Source organism: Oncorhynchus mykiss, chromosome 7 (genome assembly GCF_013265735.2).
Source record: "Oncorhynchus mykiss isolate Arlee chromosome 7, USDA_OmykA_1.1, whole genome shotgun sequence".
In the NCBI taxonomy this organism is placed as follows: Eukaryota; Metazoa; Chordata; class Actinopteri; order Salmoniformes; family Salmonidae; genus Oncorhynchus; species Oncorhynchus mykiss.
The window spans coordinates 44297048-44308141 of NC_048571.1; positions in this window are offsets into that span (position 1 = coordinate 44297048).

Below are 11094 nucleotides of genomic sequence, written 5' to 3' on the forward strand. Positions count from 1 at the left end.
GGAGGACAGAGGAGCCTCTTAAAGAAGAAGTTACAGGTCTGTGAGAGCCAGAAATCTTGCTTGTTTGTAGGTGACCAAATACTTATTTTCCACCATAATTTGCAAATAAATTCATTAAAAATCCTACAATGTGATTTTCTGGATTTTTTTTCTAATTTTGTCTGTCATAGTTGAAGTGTACCTATGATGAAATTACAGGCCTCTCTCATCTTTTTAAGTGGGAGAACTTGCACAATTGGTGGCTGACTAAATACTTTTTTGCCCACTGTACGTTTAAAGTTGATTCCTTATAACACCTGGATGCTTTTATAAATATAATTAGATAATTGAGTGTGGCATTGGTGAGCCCTCACACAGTCATCATTTGGTCTAAGGTTGGGGCTCTATGCCTGTGTATTTGCACGCGCACTCAAACGCACACACACACACGCGCTTACACACAGATGCAGGCACCACACACACACCACGCCAAGCCACTTTGGAGTCTTTTGTTTATGGTCACCGTTTCGTTTAGCTTGTTGTGTGGGGGCTATTGTATTGCAAATATGGCTACACTGAGCATCTGTTCCAGTATAATGCAGACTCACTCACTGTGGAATATTATCTTGTCAATCTCCTCTACCCAGACCCAGACATACAATCAATGCTCAAATACGATAACTCCAGTTTTGCCTCTGATATGATACATGTATGTCATTAGTATCACGGTATTAAGAACCGTTTTCATTATTATTACTATTATGAAATGAGACTTTTCATTTGTCCCCCACTAAGAGGGTGGGGTGAGCACCTGCTCCAGAGTATTAGAAAGTGGTACTGCATATCACAGATCACACCTGATTCCTCTCTCCTGGGTAATTTAAGGTGAGCCCTTCTGCTCCGTTTCTCACTCATCTCATGGTTTTAACCTCAGGGCGCGACATATGGCACATCACGTGCCCAGAGCCATCCCACTGAACACGCTTAACTGATCTCAAGGTGATTAAATCAAATCAAAGTTTATTTGTCACGTGCGCCGAATACAACAGGTGTAGACCGTACAGTGAAATGCTTATTTACAGGCTCTAACCAACAGTGCAAAAAAAAAAAAGGTATAAGGGGAACAATAGGTAAGTAAAGAAATAAAAACTACAGTAAAAAGACAGTGAAAAATAACAGTAGCGAGGCCATATACAGTAGCGAGGCTACAACAGTAGCGAGGCTACATACAGGCACCGGTTAGTCGGGCTGATTCAGGAAGTATGTACAGGCCACCAAAAACGGGGATCACCTGAACATGGTGCTGTAACAGCTTGTGTCGCAGCTCGGTAGGGGCCACTAGGCAGAATATTTTCATTTGCTTCTCTCCAGGTGCTCACTAGAGATGTCAGAGATCACCAAGATTGATAACAAAGCCCTCTTTGAGGTCCTAGATGGAGAGCGTTTTTGTTACATGAGCTTTTGTCTCCGCCTGGCCAACATTTACTGATGTATATGAATATCCTTCTTTGGCATTAGGCTGAGACAACCTTTAAAATGATAGAACAGTGACAAGAGAGAGAATTTATGAGATGATTTGCATTTTTTTTGCTGATATTGCTCATCTTCCATATCCATAGCTTTGATATTTCTACTCTCGGGGTTGAAATGATTGGGACTCATGCATGTGCACCCTTTATATATGAAGAATATCAAAACAAGTGTTAAATGAAGGCCCAGACTTTATTTTCAGGGCACCCTCAAGAGTATTACCCTGGCTGGCTGGTTTGGTTATATTATGTTCACCAGAATACAGAAGCTTTATTTGAGGAAGCCTCAGAGAGCTCATTCAGTCATTAATCCCAGATTTGACTCAAATGTAATTATAACCGGTGGAAAACAGCTATAATTACATGGCGAGATCAAAGGGCTGTGTCAGTGTCATAGTGGGTTATCTCAGTCCATGGGAGTTTGTGTCTGGGAATCTTGTTTTTTTCGTGGGGAAGAGGAAAACTATTGTGTCCATCATAAAAATAAAAATAAACTTTAACTGGTAAATACTTACACTAATAGTTTAATCAAATACTTCCCAATATTTCCTGGTCATTAATGGCACTAAATCAATAGACGACAGCAAAGGAAATGCATTCAATGAAGGCTGACATAGTGTATATATAGGCCTACAGTTACGGTAGTCCTTTTATTTTGGAAATGAAGACCACATGGAGACCACAGAGCACTGAAACAGACATCTGCAATCTAATGATCCCAGTCTTTGCGTAGTCCGGAACCAAAAGAGAAGCAGTCTAACTGCCCGAAAAAAAGCAGTCAGTCCAAGCATTACTCATTCTCTGTGACTGGAAAATGGGGGCAATCAGAGAGGGGAGTGTTTGTGAGATAATTTCCTGTCATTTGTTTTCTCTCTCTCTCTCTTTCATATGCCTACCACCTCAACTTGTTTCCATGGATACTGGACCTATTCCAGAAATGTCCCCCTGCTGGTCCCTTGTAGTAGGTTGCTTGAAACAGGTAGAGAAGTTCACTGAGAAAGAGTGAGTTCGAGCAAAAAGTGAAGAGAGAGTGAGAGAAATATCCTACATCTGTATGCTGTTCACGGTTGTGTGATCTATCATCTTTACGGTTTGCAGGAGAAGGTCTCAGAATCATGGGCAGTGTTCCATTTTACCCTCTGACACAGTAAGAGTATTTTCCTCACAGTTGCTACACGACTTAGAAAGCCATGACGGAACATTATTTTGACTTATGAACGGATGCGGTGCAACAGAGAGTCTCTATAACTGTCGGGGCCAGGCAGAGAGAATAGAGTCTTTGTGCTCAAGAAGTTGATCTTTAGTTTTAGAATGACAGGCAAAAGTGAGTCGTTTGGCCATCAGGCATCCCCTCCACCACCACCACCACCATCACAAAACAAAGAACTTTCAACGTCAGAGTTTTTTTTGCTCGTGATTGTACCCCCTCAAAATCTGAATAAACATAAAACAGAGTTACTCACAATCAATCACACCTGACAAACAGGGAGACAAAAGACCTGATCCATGGAATGTCAGTGCTTGAGGGGAGAGCAGAGCGGGGGGCATCAAAGAGCAGAGGTCAGAATTAGGAGGGGCAAGGGTCCCCATAATTAGAAGAATTGGCAGTGGCTAACTGGGCTCTATTCTTCTGAACAGTGGTGTCTTGCACGCTCTGAATGGCTTTCTCGGAGTTCCAGGCAGATCCAATAAAGAAGCAGGACAACATATAAGTTGACTGCTACACAGTGACAGAGTGCACAGAACCTCTGAAGAGTTCCTAGACAGTGGATGTGCCAGCGGGGGAGCTCAGTCTTTGCTATCAGTGCCAACAAGGGTGTTGGTCATGCACACTTTCATAAGTACAGTGCCTTGCGAAAGTATTCGGCCCCCTTGAACTTTGCGACCTTTTGCCACATTTCAGGCTTCAAACATAAAGATATAAAACTGTATTTTTTGTGAAGAATCAACAACAAGTGGGACACAATCATGAAGTGGAACGACATTTATTGGATATTTCAAACTTTTTTAACAAATCAAAAACTGAAAAATTGGGCGTGCAAAATTATTCAGCCCCTTTACTTTCAGTGCAGCAAACTCTCTCCAGAAGTTCAGTGAGGATCTCTGAATGATCCAATGTTGACCTAAATGACTAATGATGATAAATACAATCCACCTGTGTGTAATCAAGTCTCCGTATAAATGCACCTGCACTGTGATAGTCTCAGAGGTCCGTTAAAAGCGCAGAGAGCATCATGAAGAACAAGGAACACACCAGGCAGGTCCGAGATACTGTTGTGAAGAAGTTTAAAGCCGGATTTGGATACGAAAATATTTCCCAAGCTTTAAACATCCCAAGGAGCACTGTGCAAGCGATAATATTGAAATGGAAGGAGTATCAGACCACTGCAAATCTACCAAGACCTGGCCGTCCCTCTAAACTTTCAGCTCATACAAGGAGAAGACTGATCAGAGATGCAGCAAAGAGGCCCATGATCACTCTGGATGAACTGCAGAGATCTACAGCTGAGGTGGGAGACTCTGTCCATAGGACAACAATCAGTCGTATATTGCACAAATCTGGCCTTTATGGAAGAGTGGCAAGAAGAAAGCCATTTCTTAAAGATATCCATAAAAAGTGTCGTTTAAAGTTTGCCACAAGCCACCTGGGAGACACACCAAACATGTGGAAGAAGGTGCTCTGGTCAGATGAAACCAAAATTGAACTTTTTGGCAACAATGCAAAACGTTATGTTTGGCGTAAAAGCAACACAGCTCATCACCCTGAACACACCATCCCCATTGTCAAACATGGTGGTGGCAGCATCATGGTTTGGGACTGCTTTTCTTCAGCAGGGACAGGGAAGATGGTTAAAATTGATGGGAAGATGTATGGAGCCAAATACAGGACCATTCTGGAAGAAAACCTGATGAAGTCTGCAAAAGACCTGAGACTGGGACGGAGATTTTTGTCTTCCAACAAGACAATGATCCAAAACATGAAGCAAAATCTACAATGGAATGGTTCAAAAATAAACATATCCAGGTGTTAGAATGGCCAAGTCAAAGTCCAGACCTGAATCCAATCGAGAATCTGTGGAAAGAACTGAAAACTGCTGTTCACAGATGCTCTCCATCCAACCTCACTGAGGTCGAGCTGTTTTGCAAGGAGGAATGGGAAAAAATTTCAGTCTCTCGATGTGCAAAACTGATAGAGACATACCCCAAGCGACTTACAGCTGTAATCGCAGGGGCTGAATAATTTTGCACGCCCAATTTTTCATTTTTTGATTTGTTAAAAAAGTTTGAAATATCCAATAAATGTCGTTCCACTTCATGATTGTGTCCCACTTGTTGTTGATTCTTCACAAAAAAATACAGTTTTATATCTTTATGTTTGAAGCCTGAAATGTGGCAAAAGGTCGCAAAGTTCAAGGGGGCCGAATACTTTCGCAAGGCACTGTACATGCAACAATGAAAACACCTATGATTGCTATCGTACCTTCACCACTGTAATTGGTCTTGCATGATGTATTCTCTGTATCCTTACAGACTGTGGACTTACAAAGCCACATGGCCGGCTACCTCCTGGAATGTGGCCCCTTGGCCCCAACCCGGAGGTGTCCGGCTCATTTTAAGGTGACAGGAACATTGAAGCATGTAATCATTGATTTAATCTCTCGTTTTGTCAAATTAGCATTAAAGGAGAGAGGACTGAAATGAAAAGGACTGGGTGGAAAGGTTTGCAAAATGGATGCCACCTTTTATTTCTGCTAGTACCAAAATAGTGGAGTTTGTGAAGAGACTGAAAAGGGACAGAGTGTAAAGGAGAGAGGAAAAAGTACTGAATGGATGAGCAAGTGGAGAAAAAAATGTGTTTTACTTCAACCCGATAGGCCAACCTGCTGAGCGCTATTTTAAGAATTCTTATTGTACTCTATTCTTGGTGTTATCTCCTGCTTTCCCAAGTGCAAACATCTGTGGCAGGTAGAAAGAATAGCCTATAGATAAGGTGAGCTCTATAGAGAGATTGTGGTAGAGAAAAAGGTTAATGGCAGCCCACCCCAGTAGCAGAGTCGAAGTAAGGAGAAAAGGGAATGACTCCATGTGCCCTGTGTTTGTACAACACCACCTTATTCCATCTCAAGCCCCACCCACACTCCTGCCTTGCCAGGAAAGTGGAAATTTCCACTAATTCAGTTTCTCCAACTCCCTCTAGGTTTCCCGCCTTCATTCTACCTGTTCCGTACTGCGACTATTGGTCTGTGTAATGCCTGCTCAGAGACATCTCATTGGTGGACCCTCCTCACTACCCTTTTCCTCCGAATCTATATTCATAAGTCATGCCTTAAGTGTTTTTTTGTTATGTAACAAAACAACATGAAACACCTTGTCCACATTGAAGGGACAGCAGTGGAGGTGGAAGGATTTAAAGTTCCTTGGCGTAAACATCACAGACAAACTAAATGTATTTTATTTCACCTTTATTTAACCAGGTAGGCCAGTTGACAACAAGTTCTCATTAACAACTGCGGCCTGGCCAAGATAAAGCAAAGCAGTGCGACACAAACAACAACACAGAGTTACACATGGAATAAACAAACGTACAGTCAACAACACAATAGAAAAAAAGTCTATATACAGTGTGTGCATATGGCGTGAGGAGGTAAGGCAATAAATAGGGCATAGTAGCGAAGTAATTACAATTTAGCAAATTAACACTGGAGTTATAGATGTGCAGATGATGATGTGCAAGTAGAAATACTGGTGTGCAAAAGAGCAGAAAAGTAAATGAAACAATAAGGGGATGAGGTAGGTAGATTGGATGGGCTATTTACAGATGGGCTGTGTACAGCTGCAGCGAACGGTAAGCTGCTTAGATAGCTATGCTTGAAGTTAGTGAGGGAGATATAAGTCTCCAATGGTCCACATGTCTCAAATGGTCCACTCACACAGACAGTGTGGTGAAGAAGGCACAACAGTGCCTCTTCAACATCAGGGCGGAAGAATTTTGCCTTGTCACCCAAAACCCTGACAAACTTTTACAGATGCACAATCGAGAGCATCTTGTCGGACTATATCACCGCCCGGTACGGCAACTGCACCGCAGGCAACCCAAGGCTCTCCAGAGGGTGGTGCGGTCTGCACAACGCATCACCGGGGGCAAACTACCTGCCCTCCATGACACCTACAGCACCCGATGTCAAAGGAAGGCCATAAAGATCATCAAGGACAACAATCACCCGAGCCACTGCCTGTTCACCCCGCTATGATCCAGAAGGCGAGGTCAGTACAGGTGCATCAAAGCTGGGACAGAGAGACTGAAAAACAGCTTCTATCTCAAGGCCATCAGACTACTAAACAGCAACTACCTCAGAGAGGCTGCTGCCTACATTGAGACCCAATCACTGGCCACTATAATAAATGGAACACTAGTCACTTAAACAATGCCACTTTGAAAAATGGCACTTTAATAATGCTTACATGTCTCACATAAGGAAATCAGTCACCCCGCTATGATCCAGAAGGCGAGGTCAGTACAGGTGCATCAAAGCTGGGACAGAGAGACTGAAAAACAGCTTCTATCTCAAGGCCATCAGACTACTAAACAGCAACTACCTCAGAGAGGCTGCTGCCTACATTGAGACCCAATCACTGGCCACTATAATAAATGGAACACTAGTCACTTAAACAATGCCACTTTGAAAAATGGCACTTTAATAATGTTTACATGTCTTACATTACTCACATGCATATACTGTATTTTATACCATGTATTGCACCTTGCCTATGCCGCTCAGCCATCGCTCAACCATATACTTATATGTACATATTCTCATTCACCCCTTTAGATTTGTGTGTATTAGGTAGTTGTTGGGGAATTGTTAGATTACTTGTAAGGTACTGTATTACTGCACTGTCGGAACTAGAAGCACAAGCATTTTGCTACACTCGCATTAACATACATGTGTATGTGACCAATAACATTTTATTTGATTGTTGCTCTCAAATGTAGTATTATTTTATTTTTCTCTGAACAGATTTGACCACACACACTTGGACTAGGTGCAAAACGCCATCACCCGTGGGGTCAGTCAGCATCGCTGTTGAACTTAGAATCCGTGGCTAATGGCTCAATAATGGTGGCTCTGACCAATGATGAGGCAGAGCTGTTGTGGGATGACAGAACAGATGATACATTTACATTTCCTTCTCCAGTAGATCAGACATTTTGCCTCCAATTTATACTCAACAAAAATATAAACACAACATGCTACAATTTAAAAGATTTGACTGAGTTACAGTTCACATAAGGAAATCAGTCAATTGAAATAAATGAATTAGTCCCTAATCTATGGATTTCACATGACTGGGAACATAAACTCAGCAAAAAAAATAACTTCCCTTTTTCAGGATCCTGTCTTTCAAAGATAATTCGTAGAAATCAAAATAACTTCACAGATCTTCATTGTAAAGGGTTTAAATACTGTTTCCCATGCTTGTTCAATGAACCATAAACAATTAATGAACACGCACCTGTGGAACGGTCGTTAAGAAACTAACAGCTTACAGACAGTAGTCAATTTAGGTCACAGTTATGAAAATTTAGGATACTGACTCTGACTCTTCTACTGACTCTGAAAAACACCATAAACAAAGATGCCCAAAGGTCCCTGCTCATCTGTGTGAACATGCATTAGGCATGCTGCAAGGAGGTATGAGGACTGCAGATGTGGTCAGGGCAATAAATTGCAATGTCTGTACTGTGAGACTTCTAAGACAGCGCTACAGGGAGACAGGACGAACAGCTGATTGTCCTCGCAGTGGCAGACCACGTAACAACAACACCTGCAGAGGATCAGTGGATCCGAACATCACACCTGCGGGACAGGTACAGGATGGCAACAACAACTGTCCTTGGTGGAAGAGCTAAGTAACATCTTACAGCAAGAACTGGCAAATCTGGTGCAGTCCATGAGGAGGAGATGCACTGCAGAACTTAATGCAGCTGGTGGCCACACCAGATACTTTTGATTTTTACCCCCCCCTTGGTTCAGGGACACGTTATTCCATTTCTGTTAGTCACATGTCTGTGGAACTTGATCAGTTTGTCTCAGTTGTTGAATCTTATGTTCGTACAAATATTTACACATGTTAAGTTTGCTGAAAATAAACACAGTTGACAGTGAGAGGATGTTTTATTTATTTTTGCTGAGTTTAGATATCTGTTGGTCACAGACACCTTAAAAATAAAAGATAGGCCTCCTGGGTGGTGCAGTGGTCTAAGGCACTGCATCGCAGCTGCTTCCAGAGACTCTGGGTTCGAGCCCAGGCTCTGTCGCAGCGGCCGCGACCGGGAGGTCCATGGGGCGACGCACAATTGGCCTAGCGTCGTCCGGGTTAGGGAGGGTTTGGCCGGTGGGGATATCCTTGTCTCATCGCACACTAGCGACCTCTGTGGCGGGCCGGGCGCAGTGCACGCTGGGTGTACGGTGTTTCCTTTGACACATTGGTGCGGCTGGCTTCCGGTTTGGATGCACGCTGTGTTAAGAAGCAGTGCGGCTTGGTTGGGTTGTGTTTCGGAGGACGCATGGCTCTCGACCTTCGTCTCTCCCGAGCCCGTACGGGAGTTGTAGCAATGAGACAAGACAGTAACTACTAACAATTGGACACCATGAAATTGGGGAGAAAAAGGGGGTAAAAATAAATAAAAGATAGGGGTGTGGATCAGAAAACCAGTCAGTATCTGGTGTGACCACCATTTACATCATGCAGATCTCCTTCACATAGTTGTTGATTGTGGCCTATGCGAAGTTGTTGAATATTGGCGGGAACTGGAACACGCTGTTGTTCAAGTCAACCCAGAGCATCCCAAACATGTTCAAAGGATGACATGTCTGGTGAGTATGCAGGCCATGGAAGAATTGGAACATTTTCAGCTTCTGTGTACAGATCCTTCCTTGCCACTGCCACGCCTGCTTCCTCCCTCCGGCGCTCGACGTTGCCTGTCTACTAACCACCGGGCCTGGCAACCCACATTGCGCACACCTGGCAACCATTATTGCGCACACCTGCTCCCATCGTTAAGCACACCTGGACTTCAGCACCACCCTGACTACTCTCCCTTATTATAGCCCTCACCAACCTCAGTCATCAGGCAGTATTGGTTCTGTTTTCATGTCAGACGCGTCTCTTGTTTTGTAACGCTCTAGGGACATTATTAAACTAGTCATCTGTACCTGCTTCCTGACTCTCTGCGTCTTCATTAAAGTGACATGGGGCAGTGTATTATCATGCTGAAACATGAGGCAATGGCGGAGGATGAATGGCATGGCAATGTATCTCTGTGCAATTGTGTTATAACCCCACCATGTGTTCACAACGTTGACATTAGCATACCGCTCGCCCACACAACGCCATACACGTAGTCTGCAGTTGTGAGGCCGGTTGGACGTACTGAATTTAAAAAAAAATGTTGATGGCTTATGGTAGAGAACTTAACATTCAATTCTCTGGCAACAGCTCTTGTGGACATTCCTGCAGTCAACATGCCAATTGCACACTCCCTTAACTTGAGACATCTGTGGCATTATGTTGTGTGACAAACCTGCACATTTTAGAGTGGCCTTTTATTGTCCACAGCACAAGGTGCACCTGTGATCATGCTGTTTAATCAGCTTCTTAATATGTCACACCCTTCAGGTGGATGGATTATCTTGGCATAAGCAAAAATTCTCACGAATAGGGATGTAGACAAATTTGTGCGCAACATTATAGAGAAATAAGGCTTTTGTGCATATGGAACATTTCTGGGATCTTTTATTTCAGCTCATGAAACATGGGACCAACACTTTACATGTTGCGTTTGTATTTTCGTTCAGTGTAGATTGAACACCAATGAGACGGTGTCCAAATTGAAATGTCTCAGCTCTTCTGAAATTTGACTATCTTCTGATGTAATAGGTAAATTATGGTTGGTAATACAGATATGCTCTTCCTTTCAGTCACAACCACAACAGTTGAATTGTAGGGTGGCTACTGGCTAGATCTTTATCTGGGGGTTTATAAAGCTCCTTCCTCATCACCAAGGTAGCGAGAGACTGACATTCTGTGTATTCTCAAACATTGGTGGAGCTGTAGTTAAGGAGACGTCATAGATAAGCGAACGTTGATTGAGAAATGATGGCGTACCATTCGGAGGCCGTGAGACAGAGAAACCGAGGGAGGAGTGTCCATGGGTTAATGTTAGGGCACACTGACCTCGGCCCCATAATGAAACACCAACAAAGAACCATCTGCACAGCCACCAGAGAGCAGAGACGAGGAGGGACACTTGGGGGATAGGGTGGGGGAGGGACTGATAGGAGCATAGAGACTAAGGAAGGACAGAGAAAGAACCAGGGCTGGCCGAGAGATATTTGTATTTATTATGGATCCCCATTAGCTGTGGCCAAGGCAGAAGCTACTCTTCCTGGGGTATTGCAAAATAAAGGCAGTTATACAAAAAAACATGACATTACATTTCACAGCAGATTGCACAACACATTAAGTGTGTACCCTCAGGCCATTACTCTACTGCTACATTTCTACAACACAAACTACATGT